General features: G+C 43.8%; 66 non-coding genes and 32 pseudogenes across 66 annotated transcripts; all 98 read left to right on the top strand.

The window, feature by feature from the left end:
* The first annotated feature begins 111 nt into the window (after positions 1 to 111).
* On the top strand, positions 112 to 220 carry LOC131726744 (5S ribosomal RNA; annotated as a pseudogene).
* A 114-nt stretch (positions 221 to 334) lies between these two features.
* LOC131726743 (5S ribosomal RNA) lies at positions 335 to 443 on the top strand (annotated as a pseudogene).
* Positions 444 to 557: 114 nt separating this feature from the next.
* On the top strand, positions 558 to 676 carry LOC131725749 (5S ribosomal RNA). Its single transcript, XR_009320928.1, has one exon. It is a non-coding gene; the product is annotated as a 5S ribosomal RNA (ribosomal RNA).
* A 100-nt stretch (positions 677 to 776) lies between these two features.
* On the top strand, positions 777 to 885 carry LOC131726742 (5S ribosomal RNA; annotated as a pseudogene).
* A 100-nt stretch (positions 886 to 985) lies between these two features.
* On the top strand, positions 986 to 1,094 carry LOC131726741 (5S ribosomal RNA; annotated as a pseudogene).
* Positions 1,095 to 1,208: 114 nt separating this feature from the next.
* Positions 1,209 to 1,327, top strand: LOC131725748 (5S ribosomal RNA). The gene has a single exon (XR_009320927.1). It is a non-coding gene; the product is annotated as a 5S ribosomal RNA (ribosomal RNA).
* Positions 1,328 to 1,441: 114 nt separating this feature from the next.
* Positions 1,442 to 1,560, top strand: LOC131726218 (5S ribosomal RNA). Its single transcript, XR_009321401.1, has one exon. It is a non-coding gene; the product is annotated as a 5S ribosomal RNA (ribosomal RNA).
* Positions 1,561 to 1,660: 100 nt separating this feature from the next.
* On the top strand, positions 1,661 to 1,769 carry LOC131726740 (5S ribosomal RNA; annotated as a pseudogene).
* Positions 1,770 to 1,869: 100 nt separating this feature from the next.
* LOC131726114 (5S ribosomal RNA) lies at positions 1,870 to 1,988 on the top strand. Its single transcript, XR_009321297.1, has one exon. It is a non-coding gene; the product is annotated as a 5S ribosomal RNA (ribosomal RNA).
* Positions 1,989 to 2,088: 100 nt separating this feature from the next.
* Positions 2,089 to 2,207, top strand: LOC131725747 (5S ribosomal RNA). Its single transcript, XR_009320926.1, has one exon. It is a non-coding gene; the product is annotated as a 5S ribosomal RNA (ribosomal RNA).
* Positions 2,208 to 2,321: 114 nt separating this feature from the next.
* Positions 2,322 to 2,440, top strand: LOC131725746 (5S ribosomal RNA). The gene has a single exon (XR_009320925.1). It is a non-coding gene; the product is annotated as a 5S ribosomal RNA (ribosomal RNA).
* Positions 2,441 to 2,540: 100 nt separating this feature from the next.
* On the top strand, positions 2,541 to 2,649 carry LOC131726739 (5S ribosomal RNA; annotated as a pseudogene).
* A 100-nt stretch (positions 2,650 to 2,749) lies between these two features.
* On the top strand, positions 2,750 to 2,868 carry LOC131725745 (5S ribosomal RNA). The gene has a single exon (XR_009320924.1). It is a non-coding gene; the product is annotated as a 5S ribosomal RNA (ribosomal RNA).
* Positions 2,869 to 2,982: 114 nt separating this feature from the next.
* On the top strand, positions 2,983 to 3,091 carry LOC131726738 (5S ribosomal RNA; annotated as a pseudogene).
* A 100-nt stretch (positions 3,092 to 3,191) lies between these two features.
* On the top strand, positions 3,192 to 3,310 carry LOC131725744 (5S ribosomal RNA). Its single transcript, XR_009320923.1, has one exon. It is a non-coding gene; the product is annotated as a 5S ribosomal RNA (ribosomal RNA).
* A 114-nt stretch (positions 3,311 to 3,424) lies between these two features.
* LOC131725742 (5S ribosomal RNA) lies at positions 3,425 to 3,543 on the top strand. Its single transcript, XR_009320921.1, has one exon. It is a non-coding gene; the product is annotated as a 5S ribosomal RNA (ribosomal RNA).
* A 100-nt stretch (positions 3,544 to 3,643) lies between these two features.
* Positions 3,644 to 3,762, top strand: LOC131725741 (5S ribosomal RNA). Its single transcript, XR_009320920.1, has one exon. It is a non-coding gene; the product is annotated as a 5S ribosomal RNA (ribosomal RNA).
* Positions 3,763 to 3,876: 114 nt separating this feature from the next.
* On the top strand, positions 3,877 to 3,995 carry LOC131725740 (5S ribosomal RNA). The gene has a single exon (XR_009320919.1). It is a non-coding gene; the product is annotated as a 5S ribosomal RNA (ribosomal RNA).
* Positions 3,996 to 4,109: 114 nt separating this feature from the next.
* LOC131726737 (5S ribosomal RNA) lies at positions 4,110 to 4,218 on the top strand (annotated as a pseudogene).
* A 114-nt stretch (positions 4,219 to 4,332) lies between these two features.
* LOC131726362 (5S ribosomal RNA) lies at positions 4,333 to 4,451 on the top strand. The gene has a single exon (XR_009321551.1). It is a non-coding gene; the product is annotated as a 5S ribosomal RNA (ribosomal RNA).
* A 100-nt stretch (positions 4,452 to 4,551) lies between these two features.
* LOC131726735 (5S ribosomal RNA) lies at positions 4,552 to 4,660 on the top strand (annotated as a pseudogene).
* A 114-nt stretch (positions 4,661 to 4,774) lies between these two features.
* Positions 4,775 to 4,883, top strand: LOC131726734 (5S ribosomal RNA; annotated as a pseudogene).
* A 100-nt stretch (positions 4,884 to 4,983) lies between these two features.
* On the top strand, positions 4,984 to 5,092 carry LOC131726733 (5S ribosomal RNA; annotated as a pseudogene).
* Positions 5,093 to 5,206: 114 nt separating this feature from the next.
* On the top strand, positions 5,207 to 5,315 carry LOC131726732 (5S ribosomal RNA; annotated as a pseudogene).
* A 100-nt stretch (positions 5,316 to 5,415) lies between these two features.
* LOC131726731 (5S ribosomal RNA) lies at positions 5,416 to 5,524 on the top strand (annotated as a pseudogene).
* Positions 5,525 to 5,638: 114 nt separating this feature from the next.
* On the top strand, positions 5,639 to 5,747 carry LOC131726730 (5S ribosomal RNA; annotated as a pseudogene).
* A 114-nt stretch (positions 5,748 to 5,861) lies between these two features.
* On the top strand, positions 5,862 to 5,980 carry LOC131725739 (5S ribosomal RNA). Its single transcript, XR_009320918.1, has one exon. It is a non-coding gene; the product is annotated as a 5S ribosomal RNA (ribosomal RNA).
* A 114-nt stretch (positions 5,981 to 6,094) lies between these two features.
* Positions 6,095 to 6,213, top strand: LOC131725738 (5S ribosomal RNA). The gene has a single exon (XR_009320917.1). It is a non-coding gene; the product is annotated as a 5S ribosomal RNA (ribosomal RNA).
* Positions 6,214 to 6,327: 114 nt separating this feature from the next.
* LOC131725737 (5S ribosomal RNA) lies at positions 6,328 to 6,446 on the top strand. The gene has a single exon (XR_009320916.1). It is a non-coding gene; the product is annotated as a 5S ribosomal RNA (ribosomal RNA).
* A 100-nt stretch (positions 6,447 to 6,546) lies between these two features.
* LOC131726729 (5S ribosomal RNA) lies at positions 6,547 to 6,655 on the top strand (annotated as a pseudogene).
* Positions 6,656 to 6,755: 100 nt separating this feature from the next.
* On the top strand, positions 6,756 to 6,874 carry LOC131725736 (5S ribosomal RNA). Its single transcript, XR_009320915.1, has one exon. It is a non-coding gene; the product is annotated as a 5S ribosomal RNA (ribosomal RNA).
* Positions 6,875 to 6,988: 114 nt separating this feature from the next.
* LOC131726728 (5S ribosomal RNA) lies at positions 6,989 to 7,097 on the top strand (annotated as a pseudogene).
* Positions 7,098 to 7,197: 100 nt separating this feature from the next.
* Positions 7,198 to 7,316, top strand: LOC131725735 (5S ribosomal RNA). Its single transcript, XR_009320914.1, has one exon. It is a non-coding gene; the product is annotated as a 5S ribosomal RNA (ribosomal RNA).
* Positions 7,317 to 7,430: 114 nt separating this feature from the next.
* LOC131725734 (5S ribosomal RNA) lies at positions 7,431 to 7,549 on the top strand. Its single transcript, XR_009320913.1, has one exon. It is a non-coding gene; the product is annotated as a 5S ribosomal RNA (ribosomal RNA).
* A 100-nt stretch (positions 7,550 to 7,649) lies between these two features.
* Positions 7,650 to 7,768, top strand: LOC131725733 (5S ribosomal RNA). The gene has a single exon (XR_009320912.1). It is a non-coding gene; the product is annotated as a 5S ribosomal RNA (ribosomal RNA).
* A 100-nt stretch (positions 7,769 to 7,868) lies between these two features.
* LOC131725731 (5S ribosomal RNA) lies at positions 7,869 to 7,987 on the top strand. The gene has a single exon (XR_009320910.1). It is a non-coding gene; the product is annotated as a 5S ribosomal RNA (ribosomal RNA).
* Positions 7,988 to 8,101: 114 nt separating this feature from the next.
* LOC131726325 (5S ribosomal RNA) lies at positions 8,102 to 8,220 on the top strand. The gene has a single exon (XR_009321511.1). It is a non-coding gene; the product is annotated as a 5S ribosomal RNA (ribosomal RNA).
* Positions 8,221 to 8,320: 100 nt separating this feature from the next.
* On the top strand, positions 8,321 to 8,429 carry LOC131726860 (5S ribosomal RNA; annotated as a pseudogene).
* A 114-nt stretch (positions 8,430 to 8,543) lies between these two features.
* On the top strand, positions 8,544 to 8,662 carry LOC131726324 (5S ribosomal RNA). Its single transcript, XR_009321510.1, has one exon. It is a non-coding gene; the product is annotated as a 5S ribosomal RNA (ribosomal RNA).
* Positions 8,663 to 8,762: 100 nt separating this feature from the next.
* On the top strand, positions 8,763 to 8,871 carry LOC131726727 (5S ribosomal RNA; annotated as a pseudogene).
* Positions 8,872 to 8,971: 100 nt separating this feature from the next.
* Positions 8,972 to 9,090, top strand: LOC131725730 (5S ribosomal RNA). Its single transcript, XR_009320909.1, has one exon. It is a non-coding gene; the product is annotated as a 5S ribosomal RNA (ribosomal RNA).
* Positions 9,091 to 9,204: 114 nt separating this feature from the next.
* On the top strand, positions 9,205 to 9,323 carry LOC131725729 (5S ribosomal RNA). Its single transcript, XR_009320908.1, has one exon. It is a non-coding gene; the product is annotated as a 5S ribosomal RNA (ribosomal RNA).
* Positions 9,324 to 9,423: 100 nt separating this feature from the next.
* LOC131725728 (5S ribosomal RNA) lies at positions 9,424 to 9,542 on the top strand. Its single transcript, XR_009320907.1, has one exon. It is a non-coding gene; the product is annotated as a 5S ribosomal RNA (ribosomal RNA).
* Positions 9,543 to 9,642: 100 nt separating this feature from the next.
* LOC131726726 (5S ribosomal RNA) lies at positions 9,643 to 9,751 on the top strand (annotated as a pseudogene).
* Positions 9,752 to 9,851: 100 nt separating this feature from the next.
* Positions 9,852 to 9,970, top strand: LOC131725727 (5S ribosomal RNA). The gene has a single exon (XR_009320906.1). It is a non-coding gene; the product is annotated as a 5S ribosomal RNA (ribosomal RNA).
* Positions 9,971 to 10,084: 114 nt separating this feature from the next.
* LOC131725726 (5S ribosomal RNA) lies at positions 10,085 to 10,203 on the top strand. The gene has a single exon (XR_009320905.1). It is a non-coding gene; the product is annotated as a 5S ribosomal RNA (ribosomal RNA).
* A 100-nt stretch (positions 10,204 to 10,303) lies between these two features.
* On the top strand, positions 10,304 to 10,422 carry LOC131725725 (5S ribosomal RNA). Its single transcript, XR_009320904.1, has one exon. It is a non-coding gene; the product is annotated as a 5S ribosomal RNA (ribosomal RNA).
* A 100-nt stretch (positions 10,423 to 10,522) lies between these two features.
* On the top strand, positions 10,523 to 10,641 carry LOC131725724 (5S ribosomal RNA). Its single transcript, XR_009320903.1, has one exon. It is a non-coding gene; the product is annotated as a 5S ribosomal RNA (ribosomal RNA).
* A 114-nt stretch (positions 10,642 to 10,755) lies between these two features.
* Positions 10,756 to 10,874, top strand: LOC131726323 (5S ribosomal RNA). Its single transcript, XR_009321509.1, has one exon. It is a non-coding gene; the product is annotated as a 5S ribosomal RNA (ribosomal RNA).
* A 100-nt stretch (positions 10,875 to 10,974) lies between these two features.
* On the top strand, positions 10,975 to 11,083 carry LOC131726724 (5S ribosomal RNA; annotated as a pseudogene).
* Positions 11,084 to 11,183: 100 nt separating this feature from the next.
* On the top strand, positions 11,184 to 11,302 carry LOC131725723 (5S ribosomal RNA). The gene has a single exon (XR_009320902.1). It is a non-coding gene; the product is annotated as a 5S ribosomal RNA (ribosomal RNA).
* A 100-nt stretch (positions 11,303 to 11,402) lies between these two features.
* Positions 11,403 to 11,511, top strand: LOC131726723 (5S ribosomal RNA; annotated as a pseudogene).
* Positions 11,512 to 11,611: 100 nt separating this feature from the next.
* Positions 11,612 to 11,720, top strand: LOC131726722 (5S ribosomal RNA; annotated as a pseudogene).
* Positions 11,721 to 11,820: 100 nt separating this feature from the next.
* On the top strand, positions 11,821 to 11,939 carry LOC131725722 (5S ribosomal RNA). Its single transcript, XR_009320901.1, has one exon. It is a non-coding gene; the product is annotated as a 5S ribosomal RNA (ribosomal RNA).
* A 114-nt stretch (positions 11,940 to 12,053) lies between these two features.
* On the top strand, positions 12,054 to 12,172 carry LOC131725720 (5S ribosomal RNA). Its single transcript, XR_009320899.1, has one exon. It is a non-coding gene; the product is annotated as a 5S ribosomal RNA (ribosomal RNA).
* A 100-nt stretch (positions 12,173 to 12,272) lies between these two features.
* Positions 12,273 to 12,381, top strand: LOC131726721 (5S ribosomal RNA; annotated as a pseudogene).
* A 100-nt stretch (positions 12,382 to 12,481) lies between these two features.
* LOC131725719 (5S ribosomal RNA) lies at positions 12,482 to 12,600 on the top strand. The gene has a single exon (XR_009320898.1). It is a non-coding gene; the product is annotated as a 5S ribosomal RNA (ribosomal RNA).
* Positions 12,601 to 12,714: 114 nt separating this feature from the next.
* Positions 12,715 to 12,833, top strand: LOC131725718 (5S ribosomal RNA). Its single transcript, XR_009320897.1, has one exon. It is a non-coding gene; the product is annotated as a 5S ribosomal RNA (ribosomal RNA).
* A 100-nt stretch (positions 12,834 to 12,933) lies between these two features.
* Positions 12,934 to 13,052, top strand: LOC131725717 (5S ribosomal RNA). Its single transcript, XR_009320896.1, has one exon. It is a non-coding gene; the product is annotated as a 5S ribosomal RNA (ribosomal RNA).
* Positions 13,053 to 13,166: 114 nt separating this feature from the next.
* LOC131725716 (5S ribosomal RNA) lies at positions 13,167 to 13,285 on the top strand. Its single transcript, XR_009320895.1, has one exon. It is a non-coding gene; the product is annotated as a 5S ribosomal RNA (ribosomal RNA).
* Positions 13,286 to 13,399: 114 nt separating this feature from the next.
* Positions 13,400 to 13,508, top strand: LOC131726720 (5S ribosomal RNA; annotated as a pseudogene).
* A 100-nt stretch (positions 13,509 to 13,608) lies between these two features.
* On the top strand, positions 13,609 to 13,727 carry LOC131725715 (5S ribosomal RNA). The gene has a single exon (XR_009320894.1). It is a non-coding gene; the product is annotated as a 5S ribosomal RNA (ribosomal RNA).
* A 100-nt stretch (positions 13,728 to 13,827) lies between these two features.
* Positions 13,828 to 13,946, top strand: LOC131725714 (5S ribosomal RNA). The gene has a single exon (XR_009320893.1). It is a non-coding gene; the product is annotated as a 5S ribosomal RNA (ribosomal RNA).
* Positions 13,947 to 14,046: 100 nt separating this feature from the next.
* Positions 14,047 to 14,165, top strand: LOC131725713 (5S ribosomal RNA). The gene has a single exon (XR_009320892.1). It is a non-coding gene; the product is annotated as a 5S ribosomal RNA (ribosomal RNA).
* A 100-nt stretch (positions 14,166 to 14,265) lies between these two features.
* LOC131726719 (5S ribosomal RNA) lies at positions 14,266 to 14,374 on the top strand (annotated as a pseudogene).
* Positions 14,375 to 14,474: 100 nt separating this feature from the next.
* On the top strand, positions 14,475 to 14,593 carry LOC131725712 (5S ribosomal RNA). Its single transcript, XR_009320891.1, has one exon. It is a non-coding gene; the product is annotated as a 5S ribosomal RNA (ribosomal RNA).
* A 114-nt stretch (positions 14,594 to 14,707) lies between these two features.
* LOC131726351 (5S ribosomal RNA) lies at positions 14,708 to 14,826 on the top strand. The gene has a single exon (XR_009321539.1). It is a non-coding gene; the product is annotated as a 5S ribosomal RNA (ribosomal RNA).
* Positions 14,827 to 14,926: 100 nt separating this feature from the next.
* Positions 14,927 to 15,035, top strand: LOC131726718 (5S ribosomal RNA; annotated as a pseudogene).
* A 100-nt stretch (positions 15,036 to 15,135) lies between these two features.
* LOC131725711 (5S ribosomal RNA) lies at positions 15,136 to 15,254 on the top strand. The gene has a single exon (XR_009320890.1). It is a non-coding gene; the product is annotated as a 5S ribosomal RNA (ribosomal RNA).
* Positions 15,255 to 15,368: 114 nt separating this feature from the next.
* On the top strand, positions 15,369 to 15,487 carry LOC131726360 (5S ribosomal RNA). The gene has a single exon (XR_009321549.1). It is a non-coding gene; the product is annotated as a 5S ribosomal RNA (ribosomal RNA).
* Positions 15,488 to 15,601: 114 nt separating this feature from the next.
* LOC131726717 (5S ribosomal RNA) lies at positions 15,602 to 15,710 on the top strand (annotated as a pseudogene).
* A 100-nt stretch (positions 15,711 to 15,810) lies between these two features.
* On the top strand, positions 15,811 to 15,929 carry LOC131725709 (5S ribosomal RNA). The gene has a single exon (XR_009320888.1). It is a non-coding gene; the product is annotated as a 5S ribosomal RNA (ribosomal RNA).
* Positions 15,930 to 16,029: 100 nt separating this feature from the next.
* LOC131725708 (5S ribosomal RNA) lies at positions 16,030 to 16,148 on the top strand. The gene has a single exon (XR_009320887.1). It is a non-coding gene; the product is annotated as a 5S ribosomal RNA (ribosomal RNA).
* Positions 16,149 to 16,248: 100 nt separating this feature from the next.
* On the top strand, positions 16,249 to 16,367 carry LOC131725707 (5S ribosomal RNA). The gene has a single exon (XR_009320886.1). It is a non-coding gene; the product is annotated as a 5S ribosomal RNA (ribosomal RNA).
* A 100-nt stretch (positions 16,368 to 16,467) lies between these two features.
* On the top strand, positions 16,468 to 16,576 carry LOC131726716 (5S ribosomal RNA; annotated as a pseudogene).
* A 100-nt stretch (positions 16,577 to 16,676) lies between these two features.
* LOC131725706 (5S ribosomal RNA) lies at positions 16,677 to 16,795 on the top strand. Its single transcript, XR_009320885.1, has one exon. It is a non-coding gene; the product is annotated as a 5S ribosomal RNA (ribosomal RNA).
* Positions 16,796 to 16,895: 100 nt separating this feature from the next.
* On the top strand, positions 16,896 to 17,004 carry LOC131726820 (5S ribosomal RNA; annotated as a pseudogene).
* Positions 17,005 to 17,104: 100 nt separating this feature from the next.
* LOC131726350 (5S ribosomal RNA) lies at positions 17,105 to 17,223 on the top strand. Its single transcript, XR_009321538.1, has one exon. It is a non-coding gene; the product is annotated as a 5S ribosomal RNA (ribosomal RNA).
* A 100-nt stretch (positions 17,224 to 17,323) lies between these two features.
* Positions 17,324 to 17,432, top strand: LOC131726715 (5S ribosomal RNA; annotated as a pseudogene).
* Positions 17,433 to 17,532: 100 nt separating this feature from the next.
* On the top strand, positions 17,533 to 17,651 carry LOC131725705 (5S ribosomal RNA). Its single transcript, XR_009320884.1, has one exon. It is a non-coding gene; the product is annotated as a 5S ribosomal RNA (ribosomal RNA).
* Positions 17,652 to 17,765: 114 nt separating this feature from the next.
* LOC131726499 (5S ribosomal RNA) lies at positions 17,766 to 17,874 on the top strand (annotated as a pseudogene).
* Positions 17,875 to 17,974: 100 nt separating this feature from the next.
* Positions 17,975 to 18,093, top strand: LOC131726349 (5S ribosomal RNA). Its single transcript, XR_009321536.1, has one exon. It is a non-coding gene; the product is annotated as a 5S ribosomal RNA (ribosomal RNA).
* Positions 18,094 to 18,207: 114 nt separating this feature from the next.
* LOC131725704 (5S ribosomal RNA) lies at positions 18,208 to 18,326 on the top strand. Its single transcript, XR_009320883.1, has one exon. It is a non-coding gene; the product is annotated as a 5S ribosomal RNA (ribosomal RNA).
* Positions 18,327 to 18,426: 100 nt separating this feature from the next.
* LOC131725703 (5S ribosomal RNA) lies at positions 18,427 to 18,545 on the top strand. The gene has a single exon (XR_009320882.1). It is a non-coding gene; the product is annotated as a 5S ribosomal RNA (ribosomal RNA).
* Positions 18,546 to 18,659: 114 nt separating this feature from the next.
* Positions 18,660 to 18,768, top strand: LOC131726713 (5S ribosomal RNA; annotated as a pseudogene).
* Positions 18,769 to 18,868: 100 nt separating this feature from the next.
* LOC131725702 (5S ribosomal RNA) lies at positions 18,869 to 18,987 on the top strand. Its single transcript, XR_009320881.1, has one exon. It is a non-coding gene; the product is annotated as a 5S ribosomal RNA (ribosomal RNA).
* A 114-nt stretch (positions 18,988 to 19,101) lies between these two features.
* On the top strand, positions 19,102 to 19,220 carry LOC131726348 (5S ribosomal RNA). The gene has a single exon (XR_009321535.1). It is a non-coding gene; the product is annotated as a 5S ribosomal RNA (ribosomal RNA).
* A 100-nt stretch (positions 19,221 to 19,320) lies between these two features.
* LOC131725701 (5S ribosomal RNA) lies at positions 19,321 to 19,439 on the top strand. Its single transcript, XR_009320880.1, has one exon. It is a non-coding gene; the product is annotated as a 5S ribosomal RNA (ribosomal RNA).
* Positions 19,440 to 19,539: 100 nt separating this feature from the next.
* LOC131725700 (5S ribosomal RNA) lies at positions 19,540 to 19,658 on the top strand. The gene has a single exon (XR_009320879.1). It is a non-coding gene; the product is annotated as a 5S ribosomal RNA (ribosomal RNA).
* Positions 19,659 to 19,758: 100 nt separating this feature from the next.
* LOC131725698 (5S ribosomal RNA) lies at positions 19,759 to 19,877 on the top strand. The gene has a single exon (XR_009320877.1). It is a non-coding gene; the product is annotated as a 5S ribosomal RNA (ribosomal RNA).
* A 114-nt stretch (positions 19,878 to 19,991) lies between these two features.
* On the top strand, positions 19,992 to 20,110 carry LOC131726347 (5S ribosomal RNA). Its single transcript, XR_009321534.1, has one exon. It is a non-coding gene; the product is annotated as a 5S ribosomal RNA (ribosomal RNA).
* Positions 20,111 to 20,210: 100 nt separating this feature from the next.
* LOC131725697 (5S ribosomal RNA) lies at positions 20,211 to 20,329 on the top strand. The gene has a single exon (XR_009320876.1). It is a non-coding gene; the product is annotated as a 5S ribosomal RNA (ribosomal RNA).
* Positions 20,330 to 20,443: 114 nt separating this feature from the next.
* On the top strand, positions 20,444 to 20,562 carry LOC131725696 (5S ribosomal RNA). Its single transcript, XR_009320875.1, has one exon. It is a non-coding gene; the product is annotated as a 5S ribosomal RNA (ribosomal RNA).
* Positions 20,563 to 20,676: 114 nt separating this feature from the next.
* Positions 20,677 to 20,795, top strand: LOC131725695 (5S ribosomal RNA). Its single transcript, XR_009320874.1, has one exon. It is a non-coding gene; the product is annotated as a 5S ribosomal RNA (ribosomal RNA).
* A 114-nt stretch (positions 20,796 to 20,909) lies between these two features.
* On the top strand, positions 20,910 to 21,028 carry LOC131725694 (5S ribosomal RNA). Its single transcript, XR_009320873.1, has one exon. It is a non-coding gene; the product is annotated as a 5S ribosomal RNA (ribosomal RNA).
* A 114-nt stretch (positions 21,029 to 21,142) lies between these two features.
* LOC131725693 (5S ribosomal RNA) lies at positions 21,143 to 21,261 on the top strand. Its single transcript, XR_009320872.1, has one exon. It is a non-coding gene; the product is annotated as a 5S ribosomal RNA (ribosomal RNA).
* A 114-nt stretch (positions 21,262 to 21,375) lies between these two features.
* On the top strand, positions 21,376 to 21,494 carry LOC131725692 (5S ribosomal RNA). The gene has a single exon (XR_009320871.1). It is a non-coding gene; the product is annotated as a 5S ribosomal RNA (ribosomal RNA).
* A 114-nt stretch (positions 21,495 to 21,608) lies between these two features.
* On the top strand, positions 21,609 to 21,727 carry LOC131725691 (5S ribosomal RNA). Its single transcript, XR_009320870.1, has one exon. It is a non-coding gene; the product is annotated as a 5S ribosomal RNA (ribosomal RNA).
* Positions 21,728 to 21,778: the final 51 nt, after the last annotated feature.

The following is a 21,778-nucleotide window of genomic DNA, read 5'->3' as shown; positions in this document are numbered from 1 at the left end:
CATTTTTGTAATTACATTTTACAATTGAAATGTGTGGAGGACAAAAGGAAATTTTGGAGGAATCACCCCCAGCTCACTAAACATAAAAGTCATGAAAGCAGAAATGCAATCGCCTGCGGCCACACCACCTTGAATAAGCCTGATCTCAGAAGCTAAGCAATGTTGGGCTTGGTTAGTACTTGGATGGGAGACCACCTGGGAATATCAAGTGCTGCAGGCATTACATTTTTGTAATTACATTTTACAATTGAAATGTGTGGAGGACAAAAGGAAATTTTGGAGGAATCACCCCCAGCTCACTAAACATAAAAGTCATGAAAGCAGAAATGCAATCGCCTGCGGCCACACCACCTTGAATAAGCCTGATCTCAGAAGCTAAGCAATGTTGGGCTTGGTTAGTACTTGGATGGGAGACCACCTGGGAATATCAAGTGCTGCAGGCATTACATTTTTGTAATTACATTTTACAATTGAAATGTGTGGAGGACAAAAGGAAATTTTGGAGGAATCACCCCCAGCTCACTAAACATAAAAGTCATGAAAGCAGAAATGCAATCGCCTGCGGCCACACCACCTTGAATAAGCCTGATCTCGTCTGATCTCAGAAGCTAAGCAATGTTGGGCTTGGTTAGTACTTGGATGGGAGACCACCTGGGAATATCAAGTGCTGCAGGCATTACATTTTACAATTGAAATGTGTGGAGGACAAAAGGAAATTTTGGAGGAATCACCCCCAGCTCACTAAACATAAAAGTCATGAAAGCAGAAATGCAATCGCCTGCGGCCACACCACCTTGAATAAGCCTGATCTCAGAAGCTAAGCAATGTTGGGCTTGGTTAGTACTTGGATGGGAGACCACCTGGGAATATCAAGTGCTGCAGGCATTACATTTTACAATTGAAATGTGTGGAGGACAAAAGGAAATTTTGGAGGAATCACCCCCAGCTCACTAAACATAAAAGTCATGAAAGCAGAAATGCAATCGCCTGCGGCCACACCACCTTGAATAAGCCTGATCTCAGAAGCTAAGCAATGTTGGGCTTGGTTAGTACTTGGATGGGAGACCACCTGGGAATATCAAGTGCTGCAGGCATTACATTTTTGTAATTACATTTTACAATTGAAATGTGTGGAGGACAAAAGGAAATTTTGGAGGAATCACCCCCAGCTCACTAAACATAAAAGTCATGAAAGCAGAAATGCAATCGCCTGCGGCCACACCACCTTGAATAAGCCTGATCTCGTCTGATCTCAGAAGCTAAGCAATGTTGGGCTTGGTTAGTACTTGGATGGGAGACCACCTGGGAATATCAAGTGCTGCAGGCATTACATTTTTGTAATTACATTTTACAATTGAAATGTGTGGAGGACAAAAGGAAATTTTGGAGGAATCACCCCCAGCTCACTAAACATAAAAGTCATGAAAGCAGAAATGCAATCGCCTGCGGCCACACCACCTTGAATAAGCCTGATCTCGTCTGATCTCAGGAGCTAAGCAATGTTGGGCTTGGTTAGTACTTGGATGGGAGACCACCTGGGAATATCAAGTGCTGCAGGCATTACATTTTACAATTGAAATGTGTGGAGGACAAAAGGAAATTTTGGAGGAATCACCCCCAGCTCACTAAACATAAAAGTCATGAAAGCAGAAATGCAATCGCCTGCGGCCACACCACCTTGAATAAGCCTGATCTCAGAAGCTAAGCAATGTTGGGCTTGGTTAGTACTTGGATGGGAGACCACCTGGGAATATCAAGTGCTGCAGGCATTACATTTTACAATTGAAATGTGTGGAGGACAAAAGGAAATTTTGGAGGAATCACCCCCAGCTCACTAAACATAAAAGTCATGAAAGCAGAAATGCAATCGCCTGCGGCCACACCACCTTGAATAAGCCTGATCTCGTCTGATCTCAGAAGCTAAGCAATGCTGGGCTTGGTTAGTACTTGGATGGGAGACCACCTGGGAATATCAAGTGCTGCAGGCATTACATTTTACAATTGAAATGTGTGGAGGACAAAAGGAAATTTTGGAGGAATCACCCCCAGCTCACTAAACATAAAAGTCATGAAAGCAGAAATGCAATCGCCTGCGGCCACACCACCTTGAATAAGCCTGATCTCGTCTGATCTCAGAAGCTAAGCAATGTTGGGCTTGGTTAGTACTTGGATGGGAGACCACCTGGGAATATCAAGTGCTGCAGGCATTACATTTTTGTAATTACATTTTACAATTGAAATGTGTGGAGGACAAAAGGAAATTTTGGAGGAATCACCCCCAGCTCACTAAACATAAAAGTCATGAAAGCAGAAATGCAATCGCCTGCGGCCACACCACCTTGAATAAGCCTGATCTCGTCTGATCTCAGAAGCTAAGCAATGTTGGGCTTGGTTAGTACTTGGATGGGAGACCACCTGGGAATATCAAGTGCTGCAGGCATTACATTTTACAATTGAAATGTGTGGAGGACAAAAGGAAATTTTGGAGGAATCACCCCCAGCTCACTAAACATAAAAGTCATGAAAGCAGAAATGCAATCGCCTGCGGCCACACCACCTTGAATAAGCCTGATCTCAGAAGCTAAGCAATGTTGGGCTTGGTTAGTACTTGGATGGGAGACCACCTGGGAATATCAAGTGCTGCAGGCATTACATTTTACAATTGAAATGTGTGGAGGACAAAAGGAAATTTTGGAGGAATCACCCCCAGCTCACTAAACATAAAAGTCATGAAAGCAGAAATGCAATCGCCTGCGGCCACACCACCTTGAATAAGCCTGATCTCGTCTGATCTCAGAAGCTAAGCAATGTTGGGCTTGGTTAGTACTTGGATGGGAGACCACCTGGGAATATCAAGTGCTGCAGGCATTACATTTTTGTAATTACATTTTACAATTGAAATGTGTGGAGGACAAAAGGAAATTTTGGAGGAATCACCCCCAGCTCACTAAACATAAAAGTCATGAAAGCAGAAATGCAATCGCCTGCGGCCACACCACCTTGAATAAGCCTGATCTCAGAAGCTAAGCAATGTTGGGCTTGGTTAGTACTTGGATGGGAGACCACCTGGGAATATCAAGTGCTGCAGGCATTACATTTTACAATTGAAATGTGTGGAGGACAAAAGGAAATTTTGGAGGAATCACCCCCAGCTCACTAAACATAAAAGTCATGAAAGCAGAAATGCAATCGCCTGCGGCCACACCACCTTGAATAAGCCTGATCTCGTCTGATCTCAGAAGCTAAGCAATGTTGGGCTTGGTTAGTACTTGGATGGGAGACCACCTGGGAATATCAAGTGCTGCAGGCATTACATTTTTGTAATTACATTTTACAATTGAAATGTGTGGAGGACAAAAGGAAATTTTGGAGGAATCACCCCCAGCTCACTAAACATAAAAGTCATGAAAGCAGAAATGCAATCGCCTGCGGCCACACCACCTTGAATAAGCCTGATCTCGTCTGATCTCAGAAGCTAAGCAATGTTGGGCTTGGTTAGTACTTGGATGGGAGACCACCTGGGAATATCAAGTGCTGCAGGCATTACATTTTACAATTGAAATGTGTGGAGGACAAAAGGAAATTTTGGAGGAATCACCCCCAGCTCACTAAACATAAAAGTCATGAAAGCAGAAATGCAATCGCCTGCGGCCACACCACCTTGAATAAGCCTGATCTCGTCTGATCTCAGAAGCTAAGCAATGTTGGGCTTGGTTAGTACTTGGATGGGAGACCACCTGGGAATATCAAGTGCTGCAGGCATTACATTTTTGTAATTACATTTTACAATTGAAATGTGTGGAGGACAAAAGGAAATTTTGGAGGAATCACCCCCAGCTCACTAAACATAAAAGTCATGAAAGCAGAAATGCAATCGCCTGCGGCCACACCACCTTGAATAAGCCTGATCTCGTCTGATCTCAGAAGCTAAGCAATGTTGGGCTTGGTTAGTACTTGGATGGGAGACCACCTGGGAATATCAAGTGCTGCAGGCATTACATTTTTGTAATTACATTTTACAATTGAAATGTGTGGAGGACAAAAGGAAATTTTGGAGGAATCACCCCCAGCTCACTAAACATAAAAGTCATGAAAGCAGAAATGCAATCGCCTGCGGCCACACCACCTTGAATAAGCCTGATCTCAGAAGCTAAGCAATGTTGGGCTTGGTTAGTACTTGGATGGGAGACCACCTGGGAATATCAAGTGCTGCAGGCATTACATTTTTGTAATTACATTTTACAATTGAAATGTGTGGAGGACAAAAGGAAATTTTGGAGGAATCACCCCCAGCTCACTAAACATAAAAGTCATGAAAGCAGAAATGCAATCGCCTGCGGCCACACCACCTTGAATAAGCCTGATCTCGTCTGATCTCAGAAGCTAAGCAATGTTGGGCTTGGTTACTACTTGGATGGGAGACCACCTGGGAATATCAAGTGCTGCAGGCATTACATTTTACAATTGAAATGTGTGGAGGACAAAAGGAAATTTTGGAGGAATCACCCCCAGCTCACTAAACATAAAAGTCATGAAAGCAGAAATGCAATCGCCTGCGGCCACACCACCTTGAATAAGCCTGATCTCAGAAGCTAAGCAATGTTGGGCTTGGTTAGTACTTGGATGGGAGACCACCTGGGAATATCAAGTGCTGCAGGCATTACATTTTTGTAATTACATTTTACAATTGAAATGTGTGGAGGACAAAAGGAAATTTTGGAGGAATCACCCCCAGCTCACTAAACATAAAAGTCATGAAAGCAGAAATGCAATCGCCTGCGGCCACACCACCTTGAATAAGCCTGATCTCAGAAGCTAAGCAATGTTGGGCTTGGTTAGTACTTGGATGGGAGACCACCTGGGAATATCAAGTGCTGCAGGCATTACATTTTACAATTGAAATGTGTGGAGGACAAAAGGAAATTTTGGAGGAATCACCCCCAGCTCACTAAACATAAAAGTCATGAAAGCAGAAATGCAATCGCCTGCGGCCACACCACCTTGAATAAGCCTGATCTCAGAAGCTAAGCAATGTTGGGCTTGGTTAGTACTTGGATGGGAGACCACCTGGGAATATCAAGTGCTGCAGGCATTACATTTTTGTAATTACATTTTACAATTGAAATGTGTGGAGGACAAAAGGAAATTTTGGAGGAATCACCCCCAGCTCACTAAACATAAAAGTCATGAAAGCAGAAATGCAATCGCCTGCGGCCACACCACCTTGAATAAGCCTGATCTCAGAAGCTAAGCAATGTTGGGCTTGGTTAGTACTTGGATGGGAGACCACCTGGGAATATCAAGTGCTGCAGGCATTACATTTTACAATTGAAATGTGTGGAGGACAAAAGGAAATTTTGGAGGAATCACCCCCAGCTCACTAAACATAAAAGTCATGAAAGCAGAAATGCAATCGCCTGCGGCCACACCACCTTGAATAAGCCTGATCTCAGAAGCTAAGCAATGTTGGGCTTGGTTAGTACTTGGATGGGAGACCACCTGGGAATATCAAGTGCTGCAGGCATTACATTTTAGTAATTACATTTTACAATTGAAATGTGTGGAGGACAAAAGGAAATTTTGGAGGAATCACCCCCAGCTCACTAAACATAAAAGTCATGAAAGCAGAAATGCAATCGCCTGCGGCCACACCACCTTGAATAAGCCTGATCTCAGAAGCTAAGCAATGTTGGGCTTGGTTAGTACTTGGATGGGAGACCACCTGGGAATATCAAGTGCTGCAGGCATTACATTTTTGTAATTACATTTTACAATTGAAATGTGTGGAGGACAAAAGGAAATTTTGGAGGAATCACCCCCAGCTCACTAAACATAAAAGTCATGAAAGCAGAAATGCAATCGCCTGCGGCCACACCACCTTGAATAAGCCTGATCTCGTCTGATCTCAGAAGCTAAGCAATGTTGGGCTTGGTTAGTACTTGGATGGGAGACCACCTGGGAATATCAAGTGCTGCAGGCATTACATTTTTGTAATTACATTTTACAATTGAAATGTGTGGAGGACAAAAGGAAATTTTGGAGGAATCACCCCCAGCTCACTAAACATAAAAGTCATGAAAGCAGAAATGCAATCGCCTGCGGCCACACCACCTTGAATAAGCCTGATCTCGTCTGATCTCAGAAGCTAAGCAATGTTGGGCTTGGTTAGTACTTGGATGGGAGACCACCTGGGAATATCAAGTGCTGCAGGCATTACATTTTTGTAATTACATTTTACAATTGAAATGTGTGGAGGACAAAAGGAAATTTTGGAGGAATCACCCCCAGCTCACTAAACATAAAAGTCATGAAAGCAGAAATGCAATCGCCTGCGGCCACACCACCTTGAATAAGCCTGATCTCGTCTGATCTCAGAAGCTAAGCAATGTTGGGCTTGGTTAGTACTTGGATGGGAGACCACCTGGGAATATCAAGTGCTGCAGGCATTACATTTTACAATTGAAATGTGTGGAGGACAAAAGGAAATTTTGGAGGAATCACCCCCAGCTCACTAAACATAAAAGTCATGAAAGCAGAAATGCAATCGCCTGCGGCCACACCACCTTGAATAAGCCTGATCTCAGAAGCTAAGCAATGTTGGGCTTGGTTAGTACTTGGATGGGAGACCACCTGGGAATATCAAGTGCTGCAGGCATTACATTTTACAATTGAAATGTGTGGAGGACAAAAGGAAATTTTGGAGGAATCACCCCCAGCTCACTAAACATAAAAGTCATGAAAGCAGAAATGCAATCGCCTGCGGCCACACCACCTTGAATAAGCCTGATCTCGTCTGATCTCAGAAGCTAAGCAATGTTGGGCTTGGTTAGTACTTGGATGGGAGACCACCTGGGAATATCAAGTGCTGCAGGCATTACATTTTTGTAATTACATTTTACAATTGAAATGTGTGGAGGACAAAAGGAAATTTTGGAGGAATCACCCCCAGCTCACTAAACATAAAAGTCATGAAAGCAGAAATGCAATCGCCTGCGGCCACACCACCTTGAATAAGCCTGATCTCAGAAGCTAAGCAATGTTGGGCTTGGTTAGTACTTGGATGGGAGACCACCTGGGAATATCAAGTGCTGCAGGCATTACATTTTACAATTGAAATGTGTGGAGGACAAAAGGAAATTTTGGAGGAATCACCCCCAGCTCACTAAACATAAAAGTCATGAAAGCAGAAATGCAATCGCCTGCGGCCACACCACCTTGAATAAGCCTGATCTCGTCTGATCTCAGAAGCTAAGCAATGTTGGGCTTGGTTAGTACTTGGATGGGAGACCACCTGGGAATATCAAGTGCTGCAGGCATTACATTTTTGTAATTACATTTTACAATTGAAATGTGTGGAGGACAAAAGGAAATTTTGGAGGAATCACCCCCAGCTCACTAAACATAAAAGTCATGAAAGCAGAAATGCAATCGCCTGCGGCCACACCACCTTGAATAAGCCTGATCTCGTCTGATCTCAGAAGCTAAGCAATGTTGGGCTTGGTTAGTACTTGGATGGGAGACCACCTGGGAATATCAAGTGCTGCAGGCATTACATTTTACAATTGAAATGTGTGGAGGACAAAAGGAAATTTTGGAGGAATCACCCCCAGCTCACTAAACATAAAAGTCATGAAAGCAGAAATGCAATCGCCTGCGGCCACACCACCTTGAATAAGCCTGATCTCGTCTGATCTCAGAAGCTAAGCAATGTTGGGCTTGGTTAGTACTTGGATGGGAGACCACCTGGGAATATCAAGTGCTGCAGGCATTACATTTTACAATTGAAATGTGTGGAGGACAAAAGGAAATTTTGGAGGAATCACCCCCAGCTCACTAAACATAAAAGTCATGAAAGCAGAAATGCAATCGCCTGCGGCCACACCACCTTGAATAAGCCTGATCTCGTCTGATCTCAGAAGCTAAGCAATGTTGGGCTTGGTTAGTACTTGGATGGGAGACCACCTGGGAATATCAAGTGCTGCAGGCATTACATTTTTGTAATTACATTTTACAATTGAAATGTGTGGAGGACAAAAGGAAATTTTGGAGGAATCACCCCCAGCTCACTAAACATAAAAGTCATGAAAGCAGAAATGCAATCGCCTGCGGCCACACCACCTTGAATAAGCCTGATCTCGTCTGATCTCCGAAGCTAAGCAATGTTGGGCTTGGTTAGTACTTGGATGGGAGACCACCTGGGAATATCAAGTGCTGCAGGCATTACATTTTACAATTGAAATGTGTGGAGGACAAAAGGAAATTTTGGAGGAATCACCCCCAGCTCACTAAACATAAAAGTCATGAAAGCAGAAATGCAATCGCCTGCGGCCACACCACCTTGAATAAGCCTGATCTCAGAAGCTAAGCAATGTTGGGCTTGGTTAGTACTTGGATGGGAGACCACCTGGGACTATCAAGTGCTGCAGGCATTACATTTTTGTAATTACATTTTACAATTGAAATGTGTGGAGGACAAAAGGAAATTTTGGAGGAATCACCCCCAGCTCACTAAACATAAAAGTCATGAAAGCAGAAATGCAATCGCCTGCGGCCACACCACCTTGAATAAGCCTGATCTCGTCTGATCTCCGAAGCTAAGCAATGTTGGGCTTGGTTAGTACTTGGATGGGAGACCACCTGGGAATATCAAGTGCTGCAGGCATTACATTTTACAATTGAAATGTGTGGAGGACAAAAGGAAATTTTGGAGGAATCACCCCCAGCTCACTAAACATAAAAGTCATGAAAGCAGAAATGCAATCGCCTGCGGCCACACCACCTTGAATAAGCCTGATCTCAGAAGCTAAGCAATGTTGGGCTTGGTTAGTACTTGGATGGGAGACCACCTGGGAATATCAAGTGCTGCAGGCATTACATTTTACAATTGAAATGTGTGGAGGACAAAAGGAAATTTTGGAGGAATCACCCCCAGCTCACTAAACATAAAAGTCATGAAAGCAGAAATGCAATCGCCTGCGGCCACACCACCTTGAATAAGCCTGATCTCGTCTGATCTCAGAAGCTAAGCAATGTTGGGCTTGGTTAGTACTTGGATGGGAGACCACCTGGGAATATCAAGTGCTGCAGGCATTACATTTTTGTAATTACATTTTACAATTGAAATGTGTGGAGGACAAAAGGAAATTTTGGAGGAATCACCCCCAGCTCACTAAACATAAAAGTCATGAAAGCAGAAATGCAATCGCCTGCGGCCACACCACCTTGAATAAGCCTGATCTCGTCTGATCTCAGAAGCTAAGCAATGTTGGGCTTGGTTAGTACTTGGATGGGAGACCACCTGGGAATATCAAGTGCTGCAGGCATTACATTTTACAATTGAAATGTGTGGAGGACAAAAGGAAATTTTGGAGGAATCACCCCCAGCTCACTAAACATAAAAGTCATGAAAGCAGAAATGCAATCGCCTGCGGCCACACCACCTTGAATAAGCCTGATCTCGTCTGATCTCAGAAGCTAAGCAATGTTGGGCTTGGTTAGTACTTGGATGGGAGACCACCTGGGAATATCAAGTGCTGCAGGCATTACATTTTACAATTGAAATGTGTGGAGGACAAAAGGAAATTTTGGAGGAATCACCCCCAGCTCACTAAACATAAAAGTCATGAAAGCAGAAATGCAATCGCCTGCGGCCACACCACCTTGAATAAGCCTGATCTCAGAAGCTAAGCAATGTTGGGCTTGGTTAGTACTTGGATGGGAGACCACCTGGGAATATCAAGTGCTGCAGGCATTACATTTTACAATTGAAATGTGTGGAGGACAAAAGGAAATTTTGGAGGAATCACCCCCAGCTCACTAAACATAAAAGTCATGAAAGCAGAAATGCAATCGCCTGCGGCCACACCACCTTGAATAAGCCTGATCTCGTCTGATCTCAGAAGCTAAGCAATGTTGGGCTTGGTTAGTACTTGGATGGGAGACCACCTGGGAATATCAAGTGCTGCAGGCATTACATTTTTGTAATTACATTTTACAATTGAAATGTGTGGAGGACAAAAGGAAATTTTGGAGGAATCACCCCCAGCTCACTAAACATAAAAGTCATGAAAGCAGAAATGCAATCGCCTGCGGCCACACCACCTTGAATAAGCCTGATCTCGTCTGATCTCAGAAGCTAAGCAATGTTGGGCTTGGTTAGTACTTGGATGGGAGACCACCTGGGAATATCAAGTGCTGCAGGCATTACATTTTACAATTGAAATGTGTGGAGGACAAAAGGAAATTTTGGAGGAATCACCCCCAGCTCACTAAACATAAAAGTCATGAAAGCAGAAATGCAATCGCCTGCGGCCACACCACCTTGAATAAGCCTGATCTCGTCTGATCTCAGAAGCTAAGCAATGTTGGGCTTGGTTAGTACTTGGATGGGAGACCACCTGGGAATATCAAGTGCTGCAGGCATTACATTTTACAATTGAAATGTGTGGAGGACAAAAGGAAATTTTGGAGGAATCACCCCCAGCTCACTAAACATAAAAGTCATGAAAGCAGAAATGCAATCGCCTGCGGCCACACCACCTTGAATAAGCCTGATCTCGTCTGATCTCAGAAGCTAAGCAATGTTGGGCTTGGTTAGTACTTGGATGGGAGACCACCTGGGAATATCAAGTGCTGCAGGCATTATATTTTTGTAATTACATTTTACAATTGAAATGTGTGGAGGACAAAAGGAAATTTTGGAGGAATCACCCCCAGCTCACTAAACATAAAAGTCATGAAAGCAGAAATGCAATCGCCTGCGGCCACACCACCTTGAATAAGCCTGATCTCGTCTGATCTCCGAAGCTAAGCAATGTTGGGCTTGGTTAGTACTTGGATGGGAGACCACCTGGGAATATCAAGTGCTGCAGGCATTACATTTTACAATTGAAATGTGTGGAGGACAAAAGGAAATTTTGGAGGAATCACCCCCAGCTCACTAAACATAAAAGTCATGAAAGCAGAAATGCAATCGCCTGCGGCCACACCACCTTGAATAAGCCTGATCTCAGAAGCTAAGCAATGTTGGGCTTGGTTAGTACTTGGATGGGAGACCACCTGGGAATATCAAGTGCTGCAGGCATTACATTTTACAATTGAAATGTGTGGAGGACAAAAGGAAATTTTGGAGGAATCACCCCCAGCTCACTAAACATAAAAGTCATGAAAGCAGAAATGCAATCGCCTGCGGCCACACCACCTTGAATAAGCCTGATCTCGTCTGATCTCAGAAGCTAAGCAATGTTGGGCTTGGTTAGTACTTGGATGGGAGACCACCTGGGAATATCAAGTGCTGCAGGCATTACATTTTACAATTGAAATGTGTGGAGGACAAAAGGAAATTTTGGAGGAATCACCCCCAGCTCACTAAACATAAAAGTCATGAAAGCAGAAATGCAATCGCCTGCGGCCACACCACCTTGAATAAGCCTGATCTCAGAAGCTAAGCAATGTTGGGCTTGGTTAGTACTTGGATGGGAGACCACCTGGGAATATCAAGTGCTGCAGGCATTACATTTTACAATTGAAATGTGTGGAGGACAAAAGGAAATTTTGGAGGAATCACCCCCAGCTCACTAAACATAAAAGTCATGAAAGCAGAAATGCAATCGCCTGCGGCCACACCACCTTGAATAAGCCTGATCTCAGAAGCTAAGCAATGTTGGGCTTGGTTAGTACTTGGATGGGAGACCACCTGGGAATATCAAGTGCTGCAGGCATTACATTTTACAATTGAAATGTGTGGAGGACAAAAGGAAATTTTGGAGGAATCACCCCCAGCTCACTAAACATAAAAGTCATGAAAGCAGAAATGCAATCGCCTGCGGCCACACCACCTTGAATAAGCCTGATCTCGTCTGATCTCAGAAGCTAAGCAATGTTGGGCTTGGTTAGTACTTGGATGGGAGACCACCTGGGAATATCAAGTGCTGCAGGCATTACATTTTTGTAATTACATTTTACAATTGAAATGTGTGGAGGACAAAAGGAAATTTTGGAGGAATCACCCCCAGCTCACTAAACATAAAAGTCATGAAAGCAAAAATGCAATCGCCTGCGGCCACACCACCTTGAATAAGCCTGATCTCGTCTGATCTCAGAAGCTAAGCAATGTTGGGCTTGGTTAGTACTTGGATGGGAGACCACCTGGGAATATCAAGTGCTGCAGGCATTACATTTTACAATTGAAATGTGTGGAGGACAAAAGGAAATTTTGGAGGAATCACCCCCAGCTCACTAAACATAAAAGTCATGAAAGCAGAAATGCAATCGCCTGCGGCCACACCACCTTGAATAAGCCTGATCTCAGAAGCTAAGCAATGTTGGGCTTGGTTAGTACTTGGATGGGAGACCACCTGGGAATATCAAGTGCTGCAGGCATTACATTTTACAATTGAAATGTGTGGAGGACAAAAGGAAATTTTGGAGGAATCACCCCCAGCTCACTAAACATAAAAGTCATGAAAGCAGAAATGCAATCGCCTGCGGCCACACCACCTTGAATAAGCCTGATCTCGTCTGATCTCAGAAGCTAAGCAATGTTGGGCTTGGTTAGTACTTGGATGGGAGACCACCTGGGAATATCAAGTGCTGCAGGCATTACATTTTTGTAATTACATTTTACAATTGAAATGTGTGGAGGACAAAAGGAAATTTTGGAGGAATCACCCCCAGCTCACTAAACATAAAAGTCATGAAAGCAGAAATGCAATCGCCTGCGGCCACACCACCTTGAATAAGCCTGATCTCGTCTGATCTCAGAAGCTAAGCAATGTTGGGCTTGGTTAGTACTTGGATGGGAGACCACCTGGGAATATCAAGTGCTGCAGGCATTACATTTTACAATTGAAATGTGTGGAGGACAAAAGGAAATTTTGGAGGAATCACCCCCAGCTCACTAAACATAAAAGTCATGAAAGCAGAAATGCAATCGCCTGCGGCCACACCACCTTGAATAAGCCTGATCTCGTCTGATCTCAGAAGCTAAGCAATGTTGGGCTTGGTTAGTACTTGGATGGGAGACCACCTGGGAATATCAAGTGCTGCAGGCATTACATTTTTGTAATTACATTTTACAATTGAAATGTGTGGAGGACAAAAGGAAATTTTGGAGGAATCACCCCCAGCTCACTAAACATAAAAGTCATGAAAGCAGAACAGCAATCGCCTGCGGCCACACCACCTTGAATAAGCCTGATCTCGTCTGATCTCAGAAGCTAAGCAATGTTGGGCTTGGTTAGTACTTGGATGGGAGACCACCTGGGAATATCAAGTGCTGCAGGCATTACATTTTTGTAATTACATTTTACAATTGAAATGTGTGGAGGACAAAAGGAAATTTTGGAGGAATCACCCCCAGCTCACTAAACATAAAAGTCATGAAAGCAGAAATGCAATCGCCTGCGGCCACACCACCTTGAATAAGCCTGATCTCAGAAGCTAAGCAATGTTGGGCTTGGTTAGTACTTGGATGGGAGACCACCTGGGAATATCAAGTGCTGCAGGCATTACATTTTACAATTGAAATGTGTGGAGGACAAAAGGAAATTTTGGAGGAATCACCCCCAGCTCACTAAACATAAAAGTCATGAAAGCAGAAATGCAATCGCCTGCGGCCACACCACCTTGAATAAGCCTGATCTCGTCTGATCTCAGAAGCTAAGCAATGTTGGGCTTGGTTAGTACTTGGATGGGAGACCACCTGGGAATATCAAGTGCTGCAGGCATTACATTTTACAATTGAAATGTGTGGAGGACAAAAGGAAATTTTGGAGGAATCACCCCCAGCTCACTAAACATAAAAGTCATGAAAGCAGAAATGCAATCGCCTGCGGCCACACCACCTTGAATAAGCCTGATCTCGTCTGATCTCAGAAGCTAAGCAATGTTGGGCTTGGTTAGTACTTGGATGGGAGACCACCTGGGAATATCAAGTGCTGCAGGCATTACATTTTACAATTGAAATGTGTGGAGGACAAAAGGAAATTTTGGAGGAATCACCTCCAGCTCACTAAACATAAAAGTCATGAAAGCAGAAATGCAATCGCCTGCGGCCACACCACCTTGAATAAGCCTGATCTCGTCTGATCTCAGAAGCTAAGCAATGTTGGGCTTGGTTAGTACTTGGATGGGAGACCACCTGGGAATATCAAGTGCTGCAGGCATTACATTTTACAATTGAAATGTGTGGAGGACAAAAGGAAATTTTGGAGGAATCACCCCCAGCTCACTAAACATAAAAGTCATGAAAGCAGAAATGCAATCGCCTGCGGCCACACCACCTTGAATAAGCCTGATCTCAGAAGCTAAGCAATGTTGGGCTTGGTTAGTACTTGGATGGGAGACCACCTGGGAATATCAAGTGCTGCAGGCATTACATTTTACAATTGAAATGTGTGGAGGACAAAAGGAAATTTTGGAGGAATCACCCCCAGCTCACTAAACATAAAAGTCATGAAAGCAGAAATGCAATCGCCTGCGGCCACACCACCTTGAATAAGCCTGATCTCGTCTGATCTCAGAAGCTAAGCAATGTTGGGCTTGGTTAGTACTTGGATGGGAGACCACCTGGGAATATCAAGTGCTGCAGGCATTACATTTTTGTAATTACATTTTACAATTGAAATGTGTGGAGGACAAAAGGAAATTTTGGAGGAATCACCCCCAGCTCACTAAACATAAAAGTCATGAAAGCAGAACAGCAATCGCCTGCGGCCACACCACCTTGAATAAGCCTGATCTTGTCTGATCTCAGAAGCTAAGCAATGTTGGGCTTGGTTAGTACTTGGATGGGAGACCACCTGGGAATATCAAGTGCTGCAGGCATTACATTTTACAATTGAAATGTGTGGAGGACAAAAGGAAATTTTGGAGGAATCACCCCCAGCTCACTAAACATAAAAGTCATGAAAGCAGAAATGCAATCGCCTGCGGCCACACCACCTTGAATAAGCCTGATCTCAGAAGCTAAGCAATGTTGGGCTTGGTTAGTACTTGGATGGGAGACCACCTGGGAATATCAAGTGCTGCAGGCATTACATTTTACAATTGAAATGTGTGGAGGACAAAAGGAAATTTTGGAGGAATCACCCCCAGCTCACTAAACATAAAAGTCATGAAAGCAGAAATGCAATCGCCTGCGGCCACACCACCTTGAATAAGCCTGATCTCGTCTGATCTCAGAAGCTAAGCAATGTTGGGCTTGGTTAGTACTTGGATGGGAGACCACCTGGGAATATCAAGTGCTGCAGGCATTACATTTTTGTAATTACATTTTACAATTGAAATGTGTGGAGGACAAAAGGAAATTTTGGAGGAATCACCCCCAGCTCACTAAACATAAAAGTCATGAAAGCAGAACAGCAATCGCCTGCGGCCACACCACCTTGAATAAGCCTGATCTCGTCTGATCTCAGAAGCTAAGCAATGTTGGGCTTGGTTAGTACTTGGATGGGAGACCACCTGGGAATATCAAGTGCAGCAGGCATTACATTTTTGTAATTACATTTTACAATTGAAATGTGTGGAGGACAAAAGGAAATTTTGGAGGAATCACCCCCAGCTCACTAAACATAAAAGTCATGAAAGCAGAAATGCAATCGCCTGCGGCCACACCACCTTGAATAAGCCTGATCTCAGAAGCTAAGCAATGTTGGGCTTGGTTAGTACTTGGATGGGAGACCACCTGGGAATATCAAGTGCTGCAGGCATTACATTTTACAATTGAAATGTGTGGAGGACAAAAGGAAATTTTGGAGGAATCACCCCCAGCTCACTAAACATAAAAGTCATGAAAGCAGAAATGCAATCGCCTGCGGCCACACCACCTTGAATAAGCCTGATCTCGTCTGATCTCAGAAGCTAAGCAATGTTGGGCTTGGTTAGTACTTGGATGGGAGACCACCTGGGAATATCAAGTGCTGCAGGCATTACATTTTACAATTGAAATGTGTGGAGGACAAAAGGAAATTTTGGAGGAATCACCCCCAGCTCACTAAACATAAAAGTCATGAAAGCAGAAATGCAATCGCCTGCGGCCACACCACCTTGAATAAGCCTGATCTCGTCTGATCTCAGAAGCTAAGCAATGTTGGGCTTGGTTAGTACTTGGATGGGAGACCACCTGGGAATATCAAGTGCTGCAGGCATTACATTTTACAATTGAAATGTGTGGAGGACAAAAGGAAATTTTGGAGGAATCACCCCCAGCTCACTAAACATAAAAGTCATGAAAGCAGAAATGCAATCGCCTGCGGCCACACCACCTTGAATAAGCCTGATCTCGTCTGATCTCAGAAGCTAAGCAATGTTGGGCTTGGTTAGTACTTGGATGGGAGACCACCTGGGAATATCAAGTGCTGCAGGCATTACATTTTACAATTGAAATGTGTGGAGGACAAAAGGAAATTTTGGAGGAATCACCCCCAGCTCACTAAACATAAAAGTCATGAAAGCAGAACAGCTATCGCCTGCGGCCACACCACCTTGAATAAGCCTGATCTCAGAAGCTAAGCAATGTTGGGCTTGGTTAGTACTTGGATGGGAGACCACCTGGGAATATCAAGTGCTGCAGGCATTACATTTTACAATTGAAATGTGTGGAGGACAAAAGGAAATTTTGGAGGAATCACCCCCAGCTCACTAAACATAAAAGTCATGAAAGCAGAAATGCAATCGCCTGCGGCCACACCACCTTGAATAAGCCTGATCTCGTCTGATCTCAGAAGCTAAGCAATGTTGGGCTTGGTTAGTACTTGGATGGGAGACCACCTGGGAATATCAAGTGCTGCAGGCATTACATTTTACAATTGAAATGTGTGGAGGACAAAAGGAAATTTTGGAGGAATCACCCCCAGCTCACTAAACATAAAAGTCATGAAAGCAGAAATGCAATCGCCTGCGGCCACACCACCTTGAATAAGCCTGATTTCAGAAGCTAAGCAATGTTGGGCTTGGTTAGTACTTGGATGGGAGACCACCTGGGAATATCAAGTGCTGCAGGCATTACATTTTACAATTGAAATGTGTGGAGGACAAAAGGAAATTTTGGAGGAATCACCCCCAGCTCACTAAACATAAAAGTCATGAAAGCAGAAATGCAATCGCCTGCGGCCACACCACCTTGAATAAGCCTGATCTTGTCTGATCTCAGAAGCTAAGCAATGTTGGGCTTGGTTAGTACTTGGATGGGAGACCACCTGGGAATATCAAGTGCTGCAGGCATTACATTTTACAATTGAAATGTGTGGAGGACAAAAGGAAATTTTGGAGGAATCACCCCCAGCTCACTAAACATAAAAGTCATGAAAGCAGAAATGCAATCGCCTGCGGCCACACCACCTTGAATAAGCCTGATCTCAGAAGCTAAGCAATGTTGGGCTTGGTTAGTACTTGGATGGGAGACCACCTGGGAATATCAAGTGCTGCAGGCATTACATTTTACAATTGAAATGTGTGGAGGACAAAAGGAAATTTTGGAGGAATCACCCCCAGCTCACTAAACATAAAAGTCATGAAAGCAGAAATGCAATCGCCTGCGGCCACACCACCTTGAATAAGCCTGATCTCGTCTGATCTCAGAAGCTAAGCAATGTTGGGCTTGGTTAGTACTTGGATGGGAGACCACCTGGGAATATCAAGTGCTGCAGGCATTACATTTTTGTAATTACATTTTACAATTGAAATGTGTGGAGGACAAAAGGAAATTTTGGAGGAATCACCCCCAGCTCACTAAACATAAAAGTCATGAAAGCAGAAATGCAATCGCCTGCGGCCACACCACCTTGAATAAACCTGATCTCAGAAGCTAAGCAATGTTGGGCTTGGTTAGTACTTGGATGGGAGACCACCTGGGAATATCAAGTGCTGCAGGCATTACATTTTACAATTGAAATGTGTGGAGGACAAAAGGAAATTTTGGAGGAATCACCCCCAGCTCACTAAACATAAAAGTCATGAAAGCAGAAATGCAATCGCCTGCGGCCACACCACCTTGAATAAGCCTGATCTTGTCTGATCTCAGAAGCTAAGCAATGTTGGGCTTGGTTAGTACTTGGATGGGAGACCACCTGGGAATATCAAGTGCTGCAGGCATTACATTTTTGTAATTACATTTTACAATTGAAATGTGTGGAGGACAAAAGGAAATTTTGGAGGAATCACCCCCAGCTCACTAAACATAAAAGTCATGAAAGCAGAACAGCAATCGCCTGCGGCCACACCACCTTGAATAAGCCTGATCTCGTCTGATCTCAGAAGCTAAGCAATGTTGGGCTTGGTTAGTACTTGGATGGGAGACCACCTGGGAATATCAAGTGCTGCAGGCATTACATTTTACAATTGAAATGTGTGGAGGACAAAAGGAAATTTTGGAGGAATCACCCCCAGCTCACTAAACATAAAAGTCATGAAAGCAGAAATGCAATCGCCTGCGGCCACACCACCTTGAATAAGCCTGATCTCGTCTGATCTCAGAAGCTAAGCAATGTTGGGCTTGGTTAGTACTTGGATGGGAGACCACCTGGGAATATCAAGTGCTGCAGGCATTACATTTTTGTAATTACATTTTACAATTGAAATGTGTGGAGGACAAAAGGAAATTTTGGAGGAATCACCCCCAGCTCACTAAACATAAAAGTCATGAAAGCAGAAATGCAATCGCCTGCGGCCACACCACCTTGAATAAGCCTGATCTCAGAAGCTAAGCAATGTTGGGCTTGGTTAGTACTTGGATGGGAGACCACCTGGGAATATCAAGTGCTGCAGGCATTACATTTTACAATTGAAATGTGTGGAGGACAAAAGGAAATTTTGGAGGAATCACCCCCAGCTCACTAAACATAAAAGTCATGAAAGCAGAAATGCAATCGCCTGCGGCCACACCACCTTGAATAAGCCTGATCTCGTCTGATCTCAGAAGCTAAGCAATGTTGGGCTTGGTTAGTACTTGGATGGGAGACCACCTGGGAATATCAAGTGCTGCAGGCATTACATTTTTGTAATTACATTTTACAATTGAAATGTGTGGAGGACAAAAGGAAATTTTGGAGGAATCACCCCCAGCTCACTAAACATAAAAGTCATGAAAGCAGAAATGCAATCGCCTGCGGCCACACCACCTTGAATAAGCCTGATCTTGTCTGATCTCAGAAGCTAAGCAATGTTGGGCTTGGTTAGTACTTGGATGGGAGACCACCTGGGAATATCAAGTGCTGCAGGCATTACATTTTACAATTGAAATGTGTGGAGGACAAAAGGAAATTTTGGAGGAATCACCCCCAGCTCACTAAACATAAAAGTCATGAAAGCAGAAATGCAATCGCCTGCGGCCACACCACCTTGAATAAGCCTGATCTCGTCTGATCTCAGAAGCTAAGCAATGTTGGGCTTGGTTAGTACTTGGATGGGAGACCACCTGGGAATATCAAGTGCTGCAGGCATTACATTTTACAATTGAAATGTGTGGAGGACAAAAGGAAATTTTGGAGGAATCACCCCCAGCTCACTAAACATAAAAGTCATGAAAGCAGAAATGCAATCGCCTGCGGCCACACCACCTTGAATAAGCCTGATCTCGTCTGATCTCAGAAGCTAAGCAATGTTGGGCTTGGTTAGTACTTGGATGGGAGACCACCTGGGAATATCAAGTGCTGCAGGCATTACATTTTACAATTGAAATGTGTGGAGGACAAAAGGAAATTTTGGAGGAATCACCCCCAGCTCACTAAACATAAAAGTCATGAAAGCAGAAATGCAATCGCCTGCGGCCACACCACCTTGAATAAGCCTGATCTCGTCTGATCTCAGAAGCTAAGCAATGTTGGGCTTGGTTAGTACTTGGATGGGAGACCACCTGGGAATATCAAGTGCTGCAGGCATTACATTTTTGTAATTACATTTTACAATTGAAATGTGTGGAGGACAAAAGGAAATTTTGGAGGAATCACCCCCAGTTCACTAAACATAAAAGTCATGAAAGCAGAAATGCAATCGCCTGCGGCCACACCACCTTGAATAAGCCTGATCTTGTCTGATCTCAGAAGCTAAGCAATGTTGGGCTTGGTTAGTACTTGGATGGGAGACCACCTGGGAATATCAAGTGCTGCAGGCATTACATTTTACAATTGAAATGTGTGGAGGACAAAAGGAAATTTTGGAGGAATCACCCCCAGCTCACTAAACATAAAAGTCATGAAAGCAGAAATGCAATCGCCTGCGGCCACACCACCTTGAATAAGCCTGATCTCGTCTGATCTCAGAAGCTAAGCAATGTTGGGCTTGGTTAGTACTTGGATGGGAGACCACCTGGGAATATCAAGTGCTGCAGGCATTACATTTTTGTAATTACATTTTACAATTGAAATGTGTGGAGGACAAAAGGAAATTTTGGAGGAATCACCCCCAGCTCACTAAACATAAAAGTCATGAAAGCAGAAATGCAATCGCCTGCGGCCACACCACCTTGAATAAGCCTGATCTCGTCTGATCTCAGAAGCTAAGCAATGTTGGGCTTGGTTAGTACTTGGATGGGAGACCACCTGGGAATATCAAGTGCTGCAGGCATTACATTTTTGTAATTACATTTTACAATTGAAATGTGTGGAGGACAAAAGGAAATTTTGGAGGAATCACCCCCAGCTCACTAAACATAAAAGTCATGAAAGCAGAAATGCAATCGCCTGCGGCCACACCACCTTGAATAAGCCTGATCTCGTCTGATCTCAGAAGCTAAGCAATGTTGGGCTTGGTTAGTACTTGGATGGGAGACCACCTGGGAATATCAAGTGCTGCAGGCATTACATTTTTGTAATTACATTTTACAATTGAAATGTGTGGAGGACAAAAGGAAATTTTGGAGGAATCACCCCCAGCTCACTAAACATAAAAGTCATGAAAGCAGAACAGCAATCGCCTGCGGCCACACCACCTTGAATAAGCCTGATCTCGTCTGATCTCAGAAGCTAAGCAATGTTGGGCTTGGTTAGTACTTGGATGGGAGACCACCTGGGAATATCAAGTGCTGCAGGCATTACATTTTTGTAATTACATTTTACAATTGAAATGTGTGGAGGACAAAAGGAAATTTTGGAGGAATCACCCCCAGCTCACTAAACATAAAAGTCATGAAAGCAGAACAGCAATCGCCTGCGGCCACACCACCTTGAATAAGCCTGATCTCGTCTGATCTCAGAAGCTAAGCAATGTTGGGCTTGGTTAGTACTTGGATGGGAGACCACCTGGGAATATCAAGTGCTGCAGGCATTACATTTTTGTAATTACATTTTACAATTGAAATGTGTGGAGGACAAAAGGAAATTTTGGAGGAATCACCCCCAGCTCACTAAACATAAAAGTCATGAAAGCAGAAATGCAATCGCCTGCGGCCACACCACCTTGAATAAGCCTGATCTCGTCTGATCTCAGAAGCTAAGCAATGTTGGGCTTGGTTAGTACTTGGATGGGAGACCACCTGGGAATATCAAGTGCTGCAGGCATTACATTTTTGTAATTACATTTTACAATTGAAATGTGTGGAGGACAAAAGGAAATTTTGGAGGAATCACCCCCAGCTCACTAAACATAAAAGTCATGAAAGCAGAAATGCAATCGCCTGCGGCCACACCACCTTGAATAAGCCTGATCTCGTCTGATCTCAGAAGCTAAGCAATGTTGGGCTTGGTTAGTACTTGGATGGGAGACCACCTGGGAATATCAAGTGCTGCAGGCATTACATTTTTGTAATTACATTTTACAATTGAAATGTGTGGAGGACAAAAGG

Source organism: Acipenser ruthenus, unplaced genomic scaffold, assembly GCF_902713425.1.
Source record: "Acipenser ruthenus unplaced genomic scaffold, fAciRut3.2 maternal haplotype, whole genome shotgun sequence".
In the NCBI taxonomy this organism is placed as follows: Eukaryota; Metazoa; Chordata; class Actinopteri; order Acipenseriformes; family Acipenseridae; genus Acipenser; species Acipenser ruthenus.
The sequence above is the reverse complement of the archived record's forward strand: the minus strand, read 5'-3'. Positions and strand labels throughout refer to the sequence as shown.